This window comes from Salvelinus alpinus, chromosome 25, assembly GCF_045679555.1.
Source record: "Salvelinus alpinus chromosome 25, SLU_Salpinus.1, whole genome shotgun sequence".
Classification (NCBI taxonomy): Eukaryota; Metazoa; Chordata; class Actinopteri; order Salmoniformes; family Salmonidae; genus Salvelinus; species Salvelinus alpinus.
In genome coordinates this window covers 12,480,216-12,501,751 of record NC_092110.1, presented here as the reverse complement: position 1 = coordinate 12,501,751, position 21,536 = coordinate 12,480,216, and the positions used below count along the sequence as shown (strand labels likewise).

General features: G+C 41.1%; 1 long non-coding RNA gene across 1 annotated transcript in view; it reads left to right on the top strand.

Annotated features, from left to right (window-relative positions):
- The window catches only part of LOC139553368 (uncharacterized), a 31,446-nt gene extending 14,120 nt beyond the window's left edge, over window positions 1-17,326 (top strand). The window contains exons 2-3 of the long non-coding RNA XR_011670641.1: window positions 16,243-16,522; window positions 16,770-17,326. This is a non-coding gene — a long non-coding RNA (uncharacterized lncRNA). The remainder of the gene's footprint in view (window positions 1-16,242; window positions 16,523-16,769) is intronic.
- The last annotated feature ends 4,210 nt before the right edge of the window (window positions 17,327-21,536 follow it).

Genomic DNA, 21,536 nt, shown 5'->3' with positions numbered 1-21,536 from the left:
TGATGTTACAGGACTGTCATCTGATGAAGTATATCAAGGTTAGTCAAATTTTATTTTGCTGGATTGTTACGATCGCTAACCTTTGCTACTGGTAAACGGCTTGTGTTTCCGGCTATTGTGGTAAGCTAATATAATGCTAAATTGTGTTTTCGCTGTAAAACACTTAAAAAATCTGAAATATTGGCTGGATTCACAAGATGTTGGTCTTTCATTTGCTGTACGCTGTGTATTTTTCAGAAATGTTTTATGATGAGTATTTCGGTATTTGACGTTGGTCTCTGTAATTATTCTGGCTGCTTCAGCACTATTTCAGATTGCAGCTGCAATGTAGAACTGTGATTTATACCTGAAATATGCACATTTTTCTAAAAAAACATATGCTATACAATATATATGTTATCAGACTGTCATCTGATGAAGTTGTTTCTTGGTTAGTGGCTATATATATCTTTATTTGGTCGAAATTGTGATAGCTACCTATGCAGGAAAAAAATGGTGGAGAAAAAAAGTTGTGTCTTTTGCTATCGTGGTTAGCTAATAGATTTACATATTGTGTCTTCCCTGTAAAACATTTTAAAAATCAGAAATGATGGCTGGATTCACAAGATGTGTATCTTTCATCTGGTGTCTTGGACTTGTGATTTAATGATATTTAGATGCTAGTATTTACTTGTGACGCTATGCTAGGCTATGCTAGTCAGCTTTTTTACTGTGGGGGGTGCTCCGGGATTGGGACCAATTAGAAGTTAATATAGACACGCCCCGCGTCTTACCAGACGTAGCTGCTATGTCCTGCCAATGCCCGGAAAACCCAGCCAAGTCTGATATCCATGTCATCATTCAGCCACGAGTCAGTGAAACATAACATTCGTTTTTAAAGACCCGTTGGTAGGATAGTCTTAATCGTAGATCGTCCAGGTTATTTTCCAATGATTGCACGTTGGCCAATAGTACGGAGGGTAGTGGTGGTTTACCTATTCCCCAACGAATTCTTACAAGGAACCCTTCCCTCCCCCTCTTTCTCCATCTTTTCTTCACGCAAATTACAGAGATTTGGGCCTGGTCTGGAAAGCAGTATATCTTTCACGTCGGACTCATTAAATAAAAAAATCTTCCAGTTCAAGGTGAGTAATCGCTGTTCTGATGTCCAGAAGCTCTTTTCGGTCATAAGAGATGGTAGTGTACATCTGCTATGTAAAAACAAAATAAATAGCAGAGTTTGTTAGGAGCCCAGTTACGGGGAGTCAAACATTTAATCGGAACAAGACAGGAACAGCGTCAACACACGGGTATACAAGAACATATGACAATCAATGCTGAAGTGGGGAACAGACACAGATAGAGGTGATTGAGTCCAATAATCGCTGATGCACGTGATTGGGGAAGGCATATGTGCGTAATGATGGTGGCAGGAGTGCGTAATGCTGGGGAGCCTGGCATCCTCGAACGCCAGGGGGGGGTAGATCGGGAGCAGGCGTGACACTGACTTTGGTGCAGGTCATGTCATTCTTCACATTACCATCTCTGGTAAACACACACTATATCAAATAAAATCTAAGTTTATTTGTCACATGCACAGGATACAGAAGGTGGTAATGGTACAGTGAAATGGTTATTTGCATAGTAGCAATATCAAAAATATGAAAGTGTTGTATGTATTTTATAATTATTAGATGATGCTTACCCAGACAGTTGTCTAAATTGATGGGTTATGTGAAAAATGCTTTTACCACCCCCAGCCACATCTAGCTAAGTGGATGGTTCACTATTGTCGAGACATGTACACATGTTTCGTGAAATACAATAGATGGCCATAATCACCCCCTAACACACCTGGCTAACTTGATGGGTCATGTAATCAACTGGCGAAGTGGAGTCTTTGTTTAGCTAGCTACATATCTAAACAAATGAACCATAATCCAAACCCATACAGTACTAGCTAGCAATACAAACAGATTGTCATAGCTAGCCTCCATGTATGAATCTGCAGGTAGCTAAAGCTATCCAACTAGCTTTAATGCTAGCTAACATTAGGCTATAACTGGCAATGCAAATCACTTTCTGTTATACAAATAATATTACTAGACAGATCATACACGTAACGTTAGCGAGCCAGCCAGCAGGCTAATGTTCGCTAGCTAGCTAACAGTGCGCTTTAACTTGCAATGAATTACTTTCTGACTAAATTATAAACATACAATATCTAAAAATGTAGCTAGACTCTAAACCGTTTACTTGGATGAACGCTTCACGGCAGACTAGAACCCCTAAGTAAGACGTTCTGTCATTTCTGTGTTTGTAGCTACAGCTTGTTTGGGCCTTGTTTGCAGCTTGTTTGCAGAAAGTAGTCAACTTTTTCCCAGTGATCTTTGTCGATAGCGCCTGATAAGTTCAGGGCAGCAACGCTTTTGCAGTTCTCCATGGCTAACGTTCTCCATGGCTAACGTTATCTTTTTAAAAAAAGCAGCGGTAGCAAAGATTACCTACACATACTGAGCAGCTAATGTTATAAACAGGAGCACGCTACATGGCAGACCAATGCAATCTCATCTCTCGGAATGTCCAGTCCATCCATTATCTCAGCCAATCATGGCTGACGTGATGTGTGACAACCGCCTGGCTTCTTGAAACGGGTCACCAATGTACTTGGCAAATAAAAGTGATTCTGATAGTTGTAACACTCGAAAATATCTCCAAGCTAGAATCATGTGACTCACTGTGCACATGCTCAGTTTAGTCCGCAACCCTCAAAGAGCAAGATCCTTTGATAGATACTGCAAATTTTATTGAGAAATCTGATTTTGAGGTCAAAGTAATTTTTTGAACAAATTTGTTTTTGTGATGGCATCACCTGCATTCACCAGACATATATCAGGTTTATAACCACCAGTGTGTGTAGTTATATTTGATGTAAGTTGGCAATACTAAAGTTAACATGTAGCTAAAACTGAAGTTAGCTAATGGCTGAAAGGGTCATGGTTAGTTAGTTGTAACAAGCCTAATGAGGTCTGGGTGCAGTGTTGGGAATGCAAATGATGGGTCCACCAAGTCTGTAACCTGGGACTTTCATACCAGTCACAACTGTGATTCTGATTGAACCTGTCCAACAACATTCCCTCATACATACACACACACACCGCTCTCTCGCTCTTAAACTCTCTGTTAAACACACAGACCACAAACATTCTGTTTTTTAGTTCAGATGTTATGTTGAGATGGGACAGTTAATGGAGTGTAAAAATAATAAACATTTTATGACTTGTATTAATATTTTATTTCTGCCACACAATGTTAATCATGGCAATGTTGTTCTCAAAGGCTTTCAATATTTTGTTGCATTATGATTTATGACCAGGGAGGTGGGATAAATTGTAGCATTTGAATCCTTGTATTTGAGACAAAGTCACACCTTGTCTGATTTAGAGATAATACTTTTACCAATTTGTAGCAGACAGATGGAAGCTGACAGATGGAAGTTGTGCCTATCACATTTTGAATGTAGTATGCTCAAACAATCGCTGAGAAAATGACAAATACAGAAAGTGTTAAATTGTGAAAATTATGATAATGCGCTTTTAGTGTAAGAGCTGTTTGAATTGCCTGCAATGTCAGCCTGTTTTGGTGGGGTGGATTTTTGGCCTGCCTAAGTTAATAGACCAATAAGAAAGAGTTCCAAACCTCTCTGCCAACAACCATTTGTTTTCAGTTTTCCCTCCCAATTCAGACAGTCCTAGCAAAATTATAGCCTATTGAAAACAATCATAGTAAGGTACTTAATTGTTAACCAGAACACTTTATTTGGATAGTCCAGATATATGCTCTACATACTAGCAACAAACTCTGTTGATAACCTGTACCCTAAACCTAGCAAACAGTTGCTTAAGTTTAGGGTTAGGATAAGGGTTAGAAGATAGTTGAAATGTAACTGATAGTCTGCTGTAAAGCTCGATAACCAACAACAACGGGGTGCATATTCACAGAGACATGATCCTCCATTTATAACTGTCTCGCCCAGATAAACAAAGCAGTAGCAATAGAAGCATTAGATTGGGCATGAAGTGTGTTTGTTTGGCAGAGAGACTGTAATTAAGGCTTGATAAAATACTTCAAATAAAGGGTGTAATTACTAAAAAAAAAATTGAAGTGCGAGTACTGCTGTCATTGGGTGGTTTTATGCAGTGAAATTAAGCGTGGGGAAGATGAATGGCAGTTTCCTGCGGTCAAACTGCATTAACTCTGCTGAGTAAGTGTGTGTGTGTGTGTTAGGGCGCAAGGGACAGTGGCGGGTTGGGGGGATTGTCCCGCTGTCTCTCACTGGGCTTCAGTTCTTTATTACACTTTGTGTTTTACTACAAAATTATAACAACCCCCCTCTCTCTCACCATGTAGTTTGGAAACCCCTTCAAGCAAACAAAGAGAACCCCCCCACCCTCTCAACGGTGTTCTCATCTATGGCAAGACATCCAAAAGAGGGCACCCTCTGAGGGAAAATACAGAGGAGAAAATGGAGAGAGAATACTAGGAGGAGAAGAGAGAATACTAGGAGGAGAAGAGAGAATACTAGGAGGAGAAGAGAGAATACTAGGAGGAGAAGAGAGAATACTAGGAGGAGAAGAGAGAATACTAGGAGGAGAAGAGAGAATACTAGGAGGAGAAGAGAGAATACTAGGAGGAGAAGAGAGAATACTAGGAGGAGAAGAGAGAATACTAGGAGGAGAGGAGAAGAGAGAATACTAGGAGGAGAGGAGAAGAGAGAAGAGAGAATACTAGGAGGAGAGGAGAGGAGAGAATACTAGGAGGAGAGGAGAAGAGAGAATACTAGGAGGAGAGGAGAAGAGAGAATACTAGGAGGAGAGGAGAAGAGAGAATACTAGGAGGAGAGGAGAAGAGAGAATACTAGGAGGAGAGGAGAAGAGAGAATACTAGGAGGAGAGGAGAAGAGAGCATACTAGGAGGAGAAGAGAGAATACTAGGAGGAGAGGAGAAGAGAGAATACTAGGAGGAGAGGAGAAGAGAGAATACTAGGAGGAGAGGAGAAGAGAGAATACTAGGAGGAGAGGAGAAGAGAGAATACTAGGAGGAGAGGAGAAGAGAGAAGAGAGAATACTAGGAGAAGAGAGAATACTAGGAGGAGAGGAGAAGAGAGAATACTAGGAGGAGAGGAGAAGAGAGAATACTAGGAGGAGAGGAGAGAATACTAGGAGGAGAGGAGAAGAGAGAATACTAGGAGGAGAGGAGAGGAGAGAATACTAGGAGGAGAGAAGAGAGAATACTAGGAGGAGAGGAGAAGAGAGAATACTAGGAGGAGAGGAGAAGAGAGAATACTAGGAGGAGAGGAGAAGAGAGCATACTAGGAGGAGAGGAGAAGAGAGCATACTAGGAGGAGAGGAGAAGAGAGAATACTAGGAGGAGAAGAGAGAATACTAGGAGGAGAGGAGAAGAGAGAATACTAGGAGGAGAGGAGAAGAGAGAATACTAGGAGGAGAGGAGAAGAGAGAATACTAGGAGGAGAGGAGAAGAGAGAAGAGAGAATACTAGGAGAAGAGAGAATACTAGGAGGAGAGGAGAAGAGAGAATACTAGGAGAGGAGAAGAGAGAATACTAGGAGGAGAGGAGAGAATACTAGGAGGAGAGGAGAAGAGAGAATACTAGGAGGAGAGGAGAGGAGAGAATACTAGGAGGAGAGAAGAGAGAATACTAGGAGGAGAGGAGAAGAGAGAATACTAGGAGGAGAGGAGAAGAGAGAATACTAGGAGGAGAGGAGAAGAGAGCATACTAGGAGGAGAGGAGAAGAGAGCATACTAGGAGGAGAGGAGAAGAGAGCATACTAGGAGGAGAGGAGAGAATACTAGGAGGAGAGGAGAGAATACTAGGAGGAGAGGAGAGAATACTAGGAGGAGAAGAGAGAATACTAGGAGGAGAAGAGAGAATACTAGGAGGAGAGGAGAGAATACTAGGAGGAGAGGAGAGAATACTAGGAGGAGAGGAGAAGAGAGAATACTAGGAGGAGAGGAGAGAATACTAGGAGGAGAGGAGAAGAGAGAATACTAGGAGGAGAGGAGAGGAGAGAATACTAGGAGGAGAGGAGAAGAGAGAATACTAGGAGGAGAGGAGAAGAGAGAATACTAGGAGGAGAGGAGAAGAGAGAATACTAGGAGGAGAGGAGAAGAGAGCATACTAGGAGGAGAGGAGAGCATACTAGGAGGAGAGGAGAGCATACTAGGAGGAGAGGAGAGAATACTAGGAGGAGAGGAGAGAATACTAGGAGGAGAGGAGAGAATACTAGGAGGAGAGGAGAGAATACTAGGAGGAGAGGAGAGAATACTAGGAGGAGAGGAGAGAATACTAGGAGGAGAGGAGAAGAGAGAATACTAGGAGGAGAGGAGAAGAGAGAATACTAGGAGGAGAGGAGAAGAGAGAATACTAGGAGGAGAGGAGAAGAGAGAATACTAGGAGGAGAGGAGAAGAGAGAATACTAGGAGGAGAGGAGAAGAGAGAATACTAGGAGGAGAGGAGAAGAGAGAATACTAGGAGAGGAGAAGAGAGAATACTAGGAGAGGAGAAGAGAGAATACTAGGAGAGGAGAAGAGAGAATACTAGGAGGAGAGGAGAGAATACTAGGAGGAGAGGAGAGAATACTAGGAGGAGAGGAGAAGAGCGAATACTAGGGAGAGGAGAGGAGAGAATACAGGGAGGAGAGGAGAGAATACAGGGAGGAGAAGAGAGAATACAGGGAGGAGAGGAGAAGAGAGAATACTAGGAGAGGAGAAGAGCGAATACTAGGAGAGGAGAAGAGCGAATACTAGGAGAGGAGAAGAGCGAATACTAGGAGAGGAGAAGAGCGAATACTAGGAGAGGAGAAGAGCGAATACTAGGGAGAGGAGAAGAGCGAATACTAGGGAGAGGAGAGGAGAGAATACAGGGAGGAGAGAATACAAGGAGGGATTAGAGAATACAGGGAGGAGGAGAGAATACAGGGAGGGAGAATACAGGGAAGAGGAGAGGAGAGAATACTAGGAGGAGAGGAGAGAATACTAGGAGGAGAGGAGAGAATACTAGGAGGAGAGGGGAAGTATACAGGGAGGAGAGAATACAAGGGGGAGAGAATACAGGGAGTGAGAGGAGAGGAGATAATACAGGGAGGAGAGAATACAAGGAGGGATTAGAGAGTACGGGGAGGAGAGAATACAGGGAGGAGGAGAGAATACAGGGAGGAGGAGAGAATACAGGGAGGGAGGGAGAATACAGGGAGGAGGAGAGGAGCGAATACAAGGTGGAGAAAAGAGAGAATACAGGGAGGTGTGAGGGAGAATACAGGGAGGAGAGAATACAATGTGCAGAGAATACCGGGAGGAGGGAATACCATGTGGAGGTAGCATATAGGGAGGAGGGAGAGTACAGGGAGGCAGGCAGAGAACAGAGTGGAGAGAATACAAGGTGGAGAGAGGGATAATTCCCTTAGGAGAGGAGAGATTACAGGGAGGTGAGAGGAGAGAATACAGAGAGGAGAGAATACAGGGAGCTGTCTAGCGAGGCAGCAGTCCCAGCCAGAGACAGCGGATGAGTTGCTCCTTCATGCTTGGTTGACCCTTTACAATACATAAAATATGATTCAAACCTGACACCCAGCCCTGCACCATCACCTGCTGTTCTACCTAGTGTCCCCCACCACCACCACCTCTATGGCGCTGCATGCTGTCCCACCTAGTGGGGCCTTGCTCCCCGTTAACTGTGCCATCTATTGGAGTCTTGCCTCCCCGCTTGCTGTTCCACCTTGTAGGAAATCTCCCCCCGTCTGCCTCCCATCACTCTCCCTGCACCTGCCGTACATCACATAGCACACTGCAACCAGCCATCTCTTGCCAGGGGTCAGTGCACTGCACTGACTCACACAAACCCACTCACACACTTATGTACAGACACACACTCAAACATACACCTACTCTCCCACACGCCTACTCAAACCCCCATGTATTATCTCCCCGCTCCTGACCTTCCACAGCAGGAGGGCGGAAAGAAAAAGATCAAAAGGAGGAGGAGAGCAGGTACATGTAAACTCATCATGTCACTCAGTGACATATGTCAGGGGTGCTTTTACCTCTCTCACACACACACCTCACACGCCATCTCCCCCTCTCTTTCTCTCTCTCCCTCACTCATTCCCTCGTTTTCTCTCTCTCCTTCCCTCTTTCTCTCCCCCTCCACCCTCTCTCGCTCTCAATTATTTCTCTGCCCTCCTCTTTCTCTCCCTTTCATTCACAGGTGCCTGCTGCACTGAGTTGGCACTCTCAAACGGCGGCTGTCTGACTTGTCATGCCGATGCTGTGTCTCCAAGCTGAGAAAGTCCTGACTTGAAAGAGAGCATATAAGATCAAGCATTCTGTGGTGTCTCATTTTGCTCTTGGGGGTACAGTAGCTCTAACTTAGTGTGGAGAGAGAGACATATAGAGACACAGCGAGAGATACAGAGAGAGACATAACCAAGTCATGAGAAAACAAACAGATAATTACTTTGACACATTGGAAAGAATTAACAAAACAACTGAGCAAACTACAGTAGAATGCTATTTGGCCCTTAACAGAGTACATCCTGGCAGAATACCTGTACAGACTGTGAGCATAGCCTTGCTATTGAGAGAGGCCGCCGTAGGCAGACCTGGATCTCAAGAGAAGACCGGCTATGTGCACCTGCCCACAAAAGGAGGTGGAAACTGAGCTGCACTTCCTAACCTCCTGCCCAATGTATGAACATATTAGAGACACATATTTCCCTCAGATTACACAGACCCACAAAGAATTTGAAAATCACATTTTGATAAACTCTCATATCTACTGGGTGAAATACCAGTGTGCCATCACAGCAGCAAGACTTGTGACCGGTTGTCACAAGAAAAGTGCAACCAGTGAAGAACATACACCATTGTAAATACAAACCATATGTTAATTTATTTTCCCTTTTGTACTTTAACCAATTACACATATTTATAACACTGCATATAGCCATAATATGACATTTGAAATGTCTTTATTCTATAATGTTTATTTCACTTGTTTTTTTTATCCATTTCACTTGATTTGGCAATGTAAACATGTTTCCAATTTCAATAAAGCCTGTTGAGAGAGAATCAGTATAATAGTCCTACAGATTCAGTGCCATCTACACACAGTAGATGTCTCATTTACATAAGTATTCACACCCCATGTTAAAATCACATTTGGCAATTACAGGATTTAACAATTTGCACATTTTCAAAATTCTTCAAGCTCTGTCAAATTGGTTGTTGATCATTGCAAGTATTCCCATAGATATGTAAGCAGATTTAAGTCAAACGAGTAAGTCGGCCACTCAGGAACATTCTCTTCTTGGTAAGCAATTCCAGTGTAGATTTGGCCTTGTGTTTATTGTCTTTCTGAAAGGTGAATTCATCTCCCAGTGTCTAGTAGAAAGCAGACTGAACCAGGTTTTCCTCTAGGATTTTGCCTATGCTTAGCGCCATTCCATTTCTTTTTTTATCCTGAAAAATTCCCTAGTCCTTAATGATTACAAGCATACCCATAACATGATGCGGCTACCACTATGCTTGAAAATATGGAGGGTGGTCCTCATTAATGTTGTATTGGATTTACCCAAGACTTAACACTTTGTATTCAGCACAAAAAGTGAATTGCTTTGCCACATTTTTTTGCAGTATTACTTTAGTGCTTTGTTGCAAACAGGATATATGTTTTGGAATATATTCTGTACAAGCTTCCTTCTTTTCACTCTATCAATTAGGTTAGTATTGTGGAGTAACTACAATGCTGTTGATCCATCATCAGTTTTCTCCTGTCACATACATTAAAACAGTTACAGAGTTTTTAAAGTCACCATTTACCTGATTGTGAAATACCTGAGCGGTTTCCTTCCTCTCCTGCAACTGAGTTAGGAAGGACACCTGTATCTTTGTAGTGACTGGGTGTTCCATCCAAAGTGTAATTAATAACCTCACCATGCTCAAAGGGATATTCAATATCTGCTTTTTTTTACCCATCAACCAATAGGTGCCCATCTTTGCGAGGCACTGGAAAACCTCCCTGGTCTTTGTGGTTGAATCTGTGTTTGAAATTCACTGCTCGACTGAGGGATCTTACAGATAATTGTATATGTCAGGTACAGAGATGAGGTAGTCATTAAAAAAATCATGTTAAACACAATTATTGCACACAGTGAGTCCATGCAACTTATTATGTGACTTGTTAATTAATTATAATTTAAGCATAGGTTTACTCCTGAACTTATTTAAGCTTCCCATAACAAAGGGGGTGAACACTTATTGACTCAAGGCATTTCAGTTTTTCATTTTTTATTAATTTAAAATATATAATTCCACTTTTACATTATGGGGTATCATGTGTAGGACAGTGACAGAACTCAATTTAATCCGTTTAAAATTCAGGCTATAACACATTTTCAAAACGGGATGTGAATACCTTCTGAATGCACTGTACATGAACCTTACAGTGATGACAGTTGATATCATACTGATGCTGAACTGCTGGTTCTCTTTTCTCCCTAGTAGTTAATTGGTAAATATCACCTATTGGCCAGAAAGTCCACTCACCTGGTTTTGCAGTTCTGAGGCAGCCATTGATCAGAGAATGAAGATGAAAACCAACATTGATGTGGACTGAGATGGCTCAGGCAGTCATCTCACAAAGTGGTGTCTGTATTTAACATCTCGACAGGCTACAAACCCCATCCAGGTTGGAAATCAAAGCAAACCATATTTATATGGTGTTAGATTTAAACGTCCACAAATGACAACACTGCAAATCCTCACACGCTGGTGTGACAAGCAACGATTTAGATGAATCAGCCATTAAGAAGATAAAGGAGACTCTGACAACTGCATGGAGCTCTATGGTGGCACACGGAGTTTCTTCATGACCTTTAACTGCAGTGTGTGAATATAGAGATGTGAATCACGATGCTCAGAGAATTTATGAGAAGAGAAAGAGAGGCAGAAAGATATACAGTAGAGGCAGAGAGCAGAAAGATATACAGTAGAGGCAGAGAGCAGAAAGATATATAGTAGAGGCAGAGAGCAGAAAGATATACAGTAGAGGCAGAGCGATATACAGTAGAGGCAGAGCGATATACAGTAGAGAGGCAGAGAGCAGAACGATATACAGTAGAGAGGCAGAGAGCAGTGGAGAGAGAAAGACAGGTGGGGAGAGAGAGGTGGAGAGCCAGGGAAAGTGAAGGAGAGAGAGACTGTGTTGTGGGTGGGTGTGTGATTGAGTGCATCCTGGTGCAGCTAACTCCCCAAGGTACCATGGGCTGGATCCATTCCTAATAGGATGATGTCACAGTGGACTCTCCAAAGCAGCTCTCAAAAACAACGTCCCTGGACAGCTCTTTAATCATCTCTAGCTCGGCCACCGAATAGACTACCAGCTCTCACAGTCTCACATCAGAATTAGAAGTTCATCCATGTTTCTCAAACGTCAAATTTCGAAGTTGTTCCAAACGTCAAATTTCGAAGTGTTTAAGGTTAGGTTTAGGTATTAACTCCGAATCATTTTTAAGGTTAGGGTTAAGTTCAGGCATTAACTCCAAATGTTAAGGTAAGGGTTAAGTTTTGGGATAGGCTTAAAACAAAACTATGAAAAACAACTTTCTATCACTGGATTTGGTCTTACAACGTTTGGAATCAGAGGCAGATGCTTATACCCATCTGCCAACCGCACCCTAGCAAAACCAAAACCTACTTGAAGGTAATGACACTCACTGTTGCCCCTGTGGCCGGTTTCCACATCATCTCCTGACATCCTCGGACATGGATGGACGTCAAATACTGACTTGTATAATGGGTGACCTCATTGGAATAGACAGCAGAATCCATTTACTGACTCTGTATGAATAGAAGACTACACACACTGGCATACACACAAATACATATACACACATGTACGAACACATACACTTTCAGTTATTCTGTACATACATGCATGGACATTCACTTGCTATTCATTCAACAGGTATATAACCATAATGACCTGTGAAATATAAATGTGTTCTGTTTCCTATACTTATGCACGCTCACTGTACGCAGCTCCAGAACTACTAAAATACATTCTTTATTGTTTATCCATAATCCAGTGCAGTATTATCTCCAGTCAGAAATCTCCTCGTTATGGCTCTGTAATTGATTAAGCAGTCTTCATATCTTTATTGGGAGCAAAAGGTTACACTTAAACCCATTACATGTGATTAAAGCAGTCGCTCAATCAAATGGGAGTCAAAAAGCCCCCTTGATGAAAATCGTATTAAGGGAAACAATGGACTGAATATAGCACTTCTTTCGTCTTTTTCTGGCATGATGAAGAAAAGAAGCACTAGTCTCCCTCCGAAAGGCAATCAGTCTGCCTGTCTACAACCACAGCTGGGTGAATCAGACCCTGAGGACACACTCTGGAGAAGAAAGACAGCTCCTCCTCCTCTAAGTAGGCAGCATGAACACAAGAGATTAAAATGGAAGGCAAGAAGAAGGAAGTTTAAAGCATTACTGCAGCATAATTTTTTTTTTAATCCAGGTGGCTAAACTAAACTTGTGGAGTTGCAATGCATGCTGGGATTGGGTGGGGAAACCTGTGGGTTAGAAATAGATTGAAGGTTGAAAGGAAGAATGACAGGAAATATTCAAGCTGCCATGTTGAGAGGTGGATGGAGGGGTTCTCTCTGCATGACGAAGGTAATCTCTCTCCTCCACATTTAAATAAAACAGCAGTAAATGACTGCCAGGCTTGTCAGTTATTAAATCTCTCCTTCACGCTCTCTCAGTGTGCACCGTAGGCTTATATTTGTTTTGAAGGATTGGTCAGACTTAAGGCAGTGGCACCACCAGACGCTAACTAATTTCCTTCCTTGGCTTTAACTCAACACAGTGTGAGGGGCTGTTCCCCGCTAAACCATTCGTTGTCAAGATAAACGTAAGTTAGTAATGATATTACAACCTCTGTAACTGCCAGATCTTTTGTGTATTGTAGCCAGCAGCATCAAAAACACAACAACACTTGAGGCTGTGCTTCCCCTCCCTATCCCCTGCATCCTAACCTTATTTTCCTCCTGTAGATGGGGGCTTTAGATAGTCTCTTATTCCCAGCCTGTTTGTTATTAGGAACCTCAATATCCCTGCAGGCATGCAGCCAGAGAGATTCCCCACTGTGGAGTAGGTGCTTGATATCCTTGGCATGTACATATGTACATGGGCTCTCTGAAACATCCAGAAAGATTATCCTGTCGCTCAAGGAAAAAACAGATTGTTATTGAGCACCCATGGTCTGTATGTCTGGGTGTTTGGTTTGATTGACAAATGTAAAGCTGGCATTTCTCTCCAGTGGGATTGAGGTGTTCCCTGTGGATTTATGGGAGAAAGGTACAGTGTGTGTATGAGGGAGGGGTGCGGTTTGATAATTGCAACGTTTATCATTATTCGGCTATGAAAATATATGTTTTGTTTTATTTATTTATAGGGGACAATGCACATTAATCAACATCAATATTACAATAATGCAACATCCAAAAGGGTTAGCCAAAAGATCATTTGCGCCCGTAGTCCCCGGGCAGGTAAGGGCCTTTACACAACCACTATACAATACAATAGTCCAATAGTATATCATTCTAACAACAACACTATCATCAACTGTCGTCTTACATATGAGGAACCACAGATAACTCATGTGTACAGGTTTGGATAGATCTGAGATGTTTTCCATAAATAAATAAAAATACAATAATCAGTGCAGCTTCTCAAGTCCGTGGGCGTTGCATTCCAGTATATTGTAGCTCTAACAGAGAAGGGAGATTGGCCGATTTTACTGTGTCGAAAAGGGACAACGATCCCCTCTAGTTACTGCCCTTGTTATCCTGGAGATGCTTTCCTTGAGCATGATATGCCGGTATAGGGGTGGACGGCCAAGACCATGCAGGATCTTAAAGACAAGGCTTGCATCTACATACTGCTTAAAGCTATCCAGACGAAATAAATTATGTTTGTAAATTATATGACAATGGTGGTAACTGTTTGGTTTGTTATCAAAAATGTTTGTTTTTAAGAGTGATTCGATTGGTTTCAGAATAGTAGCTCCTTCTTGTGACCAGCCTGTGAGGCAATATCTCAGATGTGAGAAGATCATAGCATGCCTATATAGTTTGGCGGCCTCCAGAGGAAGGAAAGGTCCTGTAAACCAAAAGTTGGATACTCCAAACTTAACCTTCTTAACCACCTTCTTCACATGTTTCTTAAATGTCAAGTTGGAGTCCGAAACTCTCAGATTCTCCCCATTAACAAGAACAGCTCGTTGGGAAGAATCAATGGAGAAGTACATACAAACAGTCTTGTCGATATTTAAATGCAGGCAAGAATTAGTCATCCATTTAGAAACATGTACCATAGTTTCAGTTAACTTGTTAACAACTAGTTGTCAATTTTTTGAGTGTACATACAGAGCTGTATCGTCTGCATACATCTGCATGTTAACTTGTGGGCAAGCAAGTGGGAGATCATTTATATAGATGGTAAACAGAAGGGGCCCTAATATTGACCCTTGTGGGACCCCAATGTTATAGTAAAGAGAGTCCGACTGAGTGTCCCCCAAACTAACCCTTTGACTTCTGTTTGTCAGATAGGAATACATCCAACTAATAGCTTCAGTGGATACATTAAGGGAGGATAGTTTGAATAGAAGGCTGCACTTCAGCCAACAGCTCTGTGAGAGTTCCTTGAAGTGTGTGAGTCTAATGTGGCTATCTCTCTCTCATTTTTATTGTCATTAACAAAGGTACAACAGTAAGACACACTCAAGAAGGATGGAATCATAAATTCAGTCAGAATAGCTCGCAGTTTTCCAGTGTTGCCAAGCTGCACTCTTCCTCTCTGTCTTTTTCATCTGCCATTTTCATCTTGTAAAATAGATCAATACATGCAGAAGAAATCACCTTGGCTATTGTAATATGTGGCTGTCGGGCTCATCTCACACAGAAGGACTGGATTGTCAGCTGTCTATAATGATAATTGCATTCTGGCCTCAAAACTCTCCCTTGTAACTCCCCATTCCCTCCACATGAAAACAATAAATCATGATTGCGTAACAGTCTAAGAACACAGGGATGAAATAGTCATTGGTATTAAGGGAAGAACAGGCCTAACACACTAATCAATGCAACAGTACTGTAAATTATATCGATAGAGATGACATGGAGGAAAGAGAGGACAGAGAGGAAAATGAAGGCCATAAAAACTGATTTAAAGTTTCCTCTTGAAATCACCTGTGGACCGTTTCTACAGCAATGTACATGTCTAACACAGTGTTGGCGTTACCATTGGAAGACTTAATACTAAGATGTTCTTGCTTTATGGTATCATATCAATAAACAATAATACTGGATAAGGGTTGAACGCCAGGGATCCACTCAATATTGACCTTTACCATGAAATTCTGACTGTAAATCACTCTGGATAAGAGTGTCTGCTAAAATACTATAATGTAAATATACAATGCAAGTAAGTACCAGAATTCTCCTTTCAACAACCACCTTCTAATTTCACCAATTCTCATTCCAACGACCACCTTTCCAAACTATCCAAACTAATAAATCCCCATGTATTTGTTCAGCATCATCAGCCCACGGACTTACAACCAATCATTTTTTCACTTTCATATTTGGATATTAATGGATTCACCAGGTTGTGTTCTGACTGAGCCCCCTGTTCCCAATGTACAGCTGGAATTAGACTATTAGAGCCTCCTGCTTTCGATAAGGTAACGCTTCAACTGTAATGAATCCAGTACTAACGGCAGCACTGCAGCCCCGATCCCCTGAACACGATGCTGCCACGTACAAGACAGGGAAACAGTGTTACTAGTCACGAGGATGATTAATGCAACCTGACAGTGTGGCTCAGAAAGGAAGAGTGGCACTGGCAGAGCCAAGGTCATGGGTTCAATTCCCGCAGGGATCACATACACATACTGAATATGCATGCATTCACTGTTCTGTAAGGATACAAGTGGCATATCTCATAGTAGATATAGTAGCAGTAGTTGTGGGGGTGGTAAAAGTAGTATGTGGGTACTAGTAGAAGACATACAAATTCCTATTGATTAACTGAGAAGATCATGTGGTTTGTTGTTGCACACAGGTGTTCATGCCAAAGCTGTGGCCATTTCCAAAGATTACTGTTCTCTCCCTTGTGTCAGATTGCCCTCTGCTCTCTTGTCATCCTTCCTGGCTGGGTGATCCACTTCCCCCCTCATCACAACCCTCCCACGGTAGCGGGATCTACTGATGCGTGGGATGAGGAGAAAAAAACACCTGGGTAGAGTGCAGACAGGTGGCACCGTCAGCTCCTTGGCAGTGACCTGACACAGCCAACTTTACTGATCTGATACCAGAGGAAAAGAGAGGTCAGGTGGTGTTCTCTCCTCTGTAAAGGCTAATGCCTAATGGACTTCAATGACTGTCAGACATACCGTACAGGTAACACTTTATTTACTGTACCGAAATGACCAGGTATTTACAAAGAAATTATATTGTAAAATGCTCATTATTTAGTAATAACTTCAATAAGTTTTCAAACATAAAAGAGTTGAAAGAATATATGCCTATTAATTAAGTTATCAGAAAATGTAGGCTGATATTTGCATAGCTCTATACCAAATCTTAGATTGACAATTGAAAAAGATTATCCGGGCTTACATTAGCCTCTGTTCTTATGCCCTTTTAGTTTTCCTTTAATGAAGAGAAAGCAGATCAAGAGAAATAAGATGCAATAAATGAGGCTGCCGCTGTCATTGATGAATATGAGGCAGTGGAGTAAGTAATATCTACCATGTGCAATGACTTCGTACCCCACATAGAATTAGCAGAGAAAATGTATGTGTCAACCCATCGGCTGGTTAGTGGGGGTGAGAGGAAGGCAGGCAGCTCAACACATAGCCGTTTAGAGATACTGTTTTGATTTACTATGAATTATGTATAAAAGCTTTTGTCTCTAAATCTCTAAAGTATTTTCAGTGTGGAAAAAATGTATTGATTATATTTTGTGACAAACTGTAACTGAATTTCACAATGCTTTTTTACTGTAAGTATATTTAATTCCGCCTCTGTGGGTTTTCATTTATGAAAAATGTGCTGAAATGTTGAAAAACATCACAATATAACCTCAAGGTTATGTTTTTAGTTTCCATGATTTTATAGTGCCCTTTTTAGCCAAAAACTATTGTATGTTTTTGTTTGTGAAAGTGAATGATAAATACTGAGCATCCATGACCCACTATTTAATCTGTCTCTGAGAATGTAAATACGAAAAACTGCATTTCCAGTATACAATTTAAACAATGTTCTACAAATAGGCAATCTAACTGTACTATCTTACAGCATATAAGGACTTGATGAGGAAGGAGAGTGGCTCCATTTCCCCTGACCCCCAGGGCAGTGGTATTACCCATAACCCATCTCTTTTGATGACTCTAATAAACTGCCAGAGCCCAGCTTCCTCCCATCAAAGATAGATCTCAGCTCATCCAGCTGTCATTGGCAAGGGCTGTTCAAATCCATGAAACTCTCCAGCTCCTGACTGTACATAGTGGACATCCAAGGACATCCCACATTTAAAAAAAAATACTACAGTATCTACAGTTAACTATGGTATAAGTACTATAGTATTCACTGTAGTGTTTTTGCGGACTTTACTGTAGTATTTACGGTAGTATACTGTAGTAGGTACGTTAAGTATAGTATAAATACTGTAGTAAAAGAAAACTATTGTAAATGTTATAGCAATGAATGTAGTGTTTTTGCGGACTGTTGTATACTGTAGTATTTACTGTAGTGTTCACTATAGTGTTTTTATTTTATTATCTTTGACATAGAAGTGAAGGCTTTCTCCTTGAGGAGACCTACTGGAGAAATATTAAAAGAGCACATTTTCTAAAACCTGTAGGTAGATAGTACTGGGGTCTGAACGGATAGTTCAGAGCTTCTGCTCTTACTCTATGTATGACCTGTAGGGAACACAATATATGGTCTATACTTGGCATGTAGGTTTCTCCCTTATTGGTGCACAAATTGTGATATGGGGGAAGGGAATGGCAGGGTATATGACAATGAAATACTGTAGTATTTACTGTAGTTACAAAAGTGTATTTACTATGGTATACTACAACATTCAATAGTAAGTACTAAACAGGATCGAGGGATACTACAGTGTGCAGTATAGTATTCTACAGTTTGCTATATAATTTAAGTTTACTATATAATTCTATAGTAAACTGTAGTATTTTTTCATGTGGGATAGTTATGGTAAGAGGACAATGGTGTTGCCCATGCTAAAACAGGATTTGTGGTAAGTGTGCCCTCCATACATTTATACGGAGTGAGAGTAACTAGATTCATGTAAATAATTGAGCTGTTGGGAATATCCAAACGTTTATTAACCCATCTCAGGTGCAGTAGTTTTAATAGGATAAGTCAGGTCCTCTCTGCCCTCTATTTGAGGGGTTTAGGTATGGGATCCTTAGTAATTGCAGAGTAGGGTGACAGAGGTGAAGAGTTAATGCCAGTGACAAGCACAGTGTCAGTAGGATTCAAGCCTCATACATCTTACATGATCTCTCCAGGTTTCTCCCCCAAAGTCTGTGGTTTAGAATGTAAATACTGTAGTCTGGAATACTAGGTCGCTGATTCGCTGCATTAATAGAATCGTAGGAGTAAGACACATAATGACGGGCTGGAGACCAACTGTGAAAGATTGGGAAAGCTGCTAGATAACTGCTACAGTATGTGTCTACTGTCTAGCTACTTCATTGATGATGCATGTATTAAAGATACCCATGCAAATGCATAACTAACACAATCCAAAGAAGAGTATATATGCATGTAAAACTAAAGCGCTATTCCAGTGACAGCCAACTACATGAACTATGCTCATTCTCATTCTTGGCACGCTTAGTAAATAGGTGAAACCTTGAGAGAGAGAAAAATGTTTCAATGCAGAGAAAGACTCTATCCTGAAGGGAACAGCACTGTCCAAGTAGTCTACATTTCTAGAGGCTGACTTGGCAAAGGCTAGTGAAATCCCCATTGCTGCAGGTAATAGGGCTGAAGCTGAGGATGCCAACAGGGGGCTGAGGAAGGTATGCTGTGTCAAAAGCGGTAGTGTAAAGTACTTCAGTAGTGCTTTAAAGTATTTTTACTTAAGTAGTTTTTTGGGGTATCTGTACTTTACTATTTATATTCTTGACAACTTTTACTTCCTAAAGAAAATTGTTATTTTTACTCCCTACATTTTCCCTGACACTCAGAAGTATTCGTTACATTTTGAATGTTTAGCAGGACAGAAAACGGTCCAATTCGCACACTTATCAAGACAACATCCCTGGTCATCCATGCTGCCTCTGATCTGGCGGACTCACTAAACACAAATGCTTTGTTTTTAAATTATGTCTGAGTGTTGGAGTGTGACCCTGCCTATCCGTAAATAAACAAAAAACAAGAAAATTGTCCCGTCTGGTTTGCTTAATGAGTTTTTTTTTTTTCTTCGTACTTTTACATTTACTTTTGACACTTAAGTATATTTAAAACCAAATACTTTTAGACTTTTAATCAAGTAGTATTTTACTGAGTGACTTTCACTTTTACTTGAGTCATTTTCTATTAAGGTATCTTTACTTTTACTCAAGTATGACAATTGAGTACTTTTTTTCCACCACTGGTGAAAAGTGCTCCAAATAGGCTGCCTTGTCCTCTGCCCTCCGCCCCTGTTGGCATCCGGACCACCAGACACAAAAGGGCTGTAAGAAGAACCAGAAGATCCTCTGACGGTCATGAAAAAGTCATTTTCTTTCAAAGATATGAAACAGTGAGACTCTATGCCCTATCAAAGGCACCGATCAAATGAATTTCATTTTACTAGGTGATTCTGCAATACTGTGTTACTATGTTTGACACTAAAGTGTTGAACTACCGGTACAATGAAATAAGAGGCCTCATCACAATGTGATCGGGAATGGAGTGACAATGAAAGGTATAGGAAATCCTTTCCCAATTGTTATTCTTCTGTCTGCAACGACTATGCTAACCTTCCCACCAAAGTTATTGTCATTTCACAGGTCTTGCTATGGCTTACTAAATTCCCCAGTCAGAGGAGGATATCAGGCATATGGGAGTTATTAGGTATTTCCAGGTAGCTGTGTTGTCTTCTAATAACATTTTATTAGTCACATACACAGTTTACAGCAGGTATAAAGGTTGCAGCGAAGTGGTCATGCGCCAACTCTCACAACATTGCAGTACAATAATCAATATCAATAATAAGAAGTCAAATAAAAAAGAACTAGGAATATAATGCATAGTAATAGCCTGATATGTACACAATAGGAGACACAGTCTAGGTAATCAATGTGCTAAGTCAAGTATGACTATATTAACAAATATAAAGTGGGTAGTGTCTTGATCGCGCGAGTAGTAGATGTGCCTTTGTGGGGTGAGTGTTCAAGGAACTGACTGACCTACAGAATGTTGTCTGGCCTTGGAATGCCACTGCAGGCTACTTTAAATAGCTGTGTTCTAGAATGGAAAAATACCAACCAGTGAGTCGTGTATAGATGGGAATTGCTATCTGGGATCATTGGGACGTCCATACCCATAACACTAACCCTAACCTTCACCCCTACCCTTACCCTAACTCTAACCTTAACGTAACCATTTAAAATGTCCCTTACCTAACCCTAACCGTAACCTTAACCCTTACAATTACCATTTACAATGTCAACTCCAAAGGGGTAGGGACGTCCCAAGGATCCAAGATAACACATATTGTGTATAAACGGGGCTATTTGTCCACAGTAACACATCCCCATCTACTGGAGAAATGATTGAGCACAATGTGTTAGTTCCTCATGTCTAATCTGTGTATGACAATGGAGAGGAATATATAAACCAAACCATGACATTTATAGATATCTGTCCCCGTTGCTGACTTGACCTAAATTCTCAGATGATTACATGTTGATAAGAAGCTCTCTGCCCTACATACATACATACATACGTATTTTCTCATTCCATACTTTGCTGCAGGACAAGACAGCAGAAGGACAGGTGTGCAAATGTCTTCCAGTTAATTAGTTACTCCCTGATGAGAATATGACAAAGTGCATCTGTCCAGACCAATTCTTCCCCTAGCAGGAGATGGATGACAAGACAATTATGGTGGTAAGATTGATATACACTGATCTCATTCATTACAACTGTCAATTACAGATCTGACATGTAATTATGGAACGACTTGTACTCTATAATGTGCCCTTAAAGAGAGTCTGCTAAGGCAGTGAAGTCTTTGTAAACAAATAACTAATCATTAGAGTCATTTCAAAGAAACAACTACTTGATGGTCCATAGTTCATTGAAATAATGTGTCTGGAACAAATGCTGTTCATCAATGAGTTTCACCTCAAGTTGTGGTGGTTCAGCTATAGAATGTTCTACTGATAGA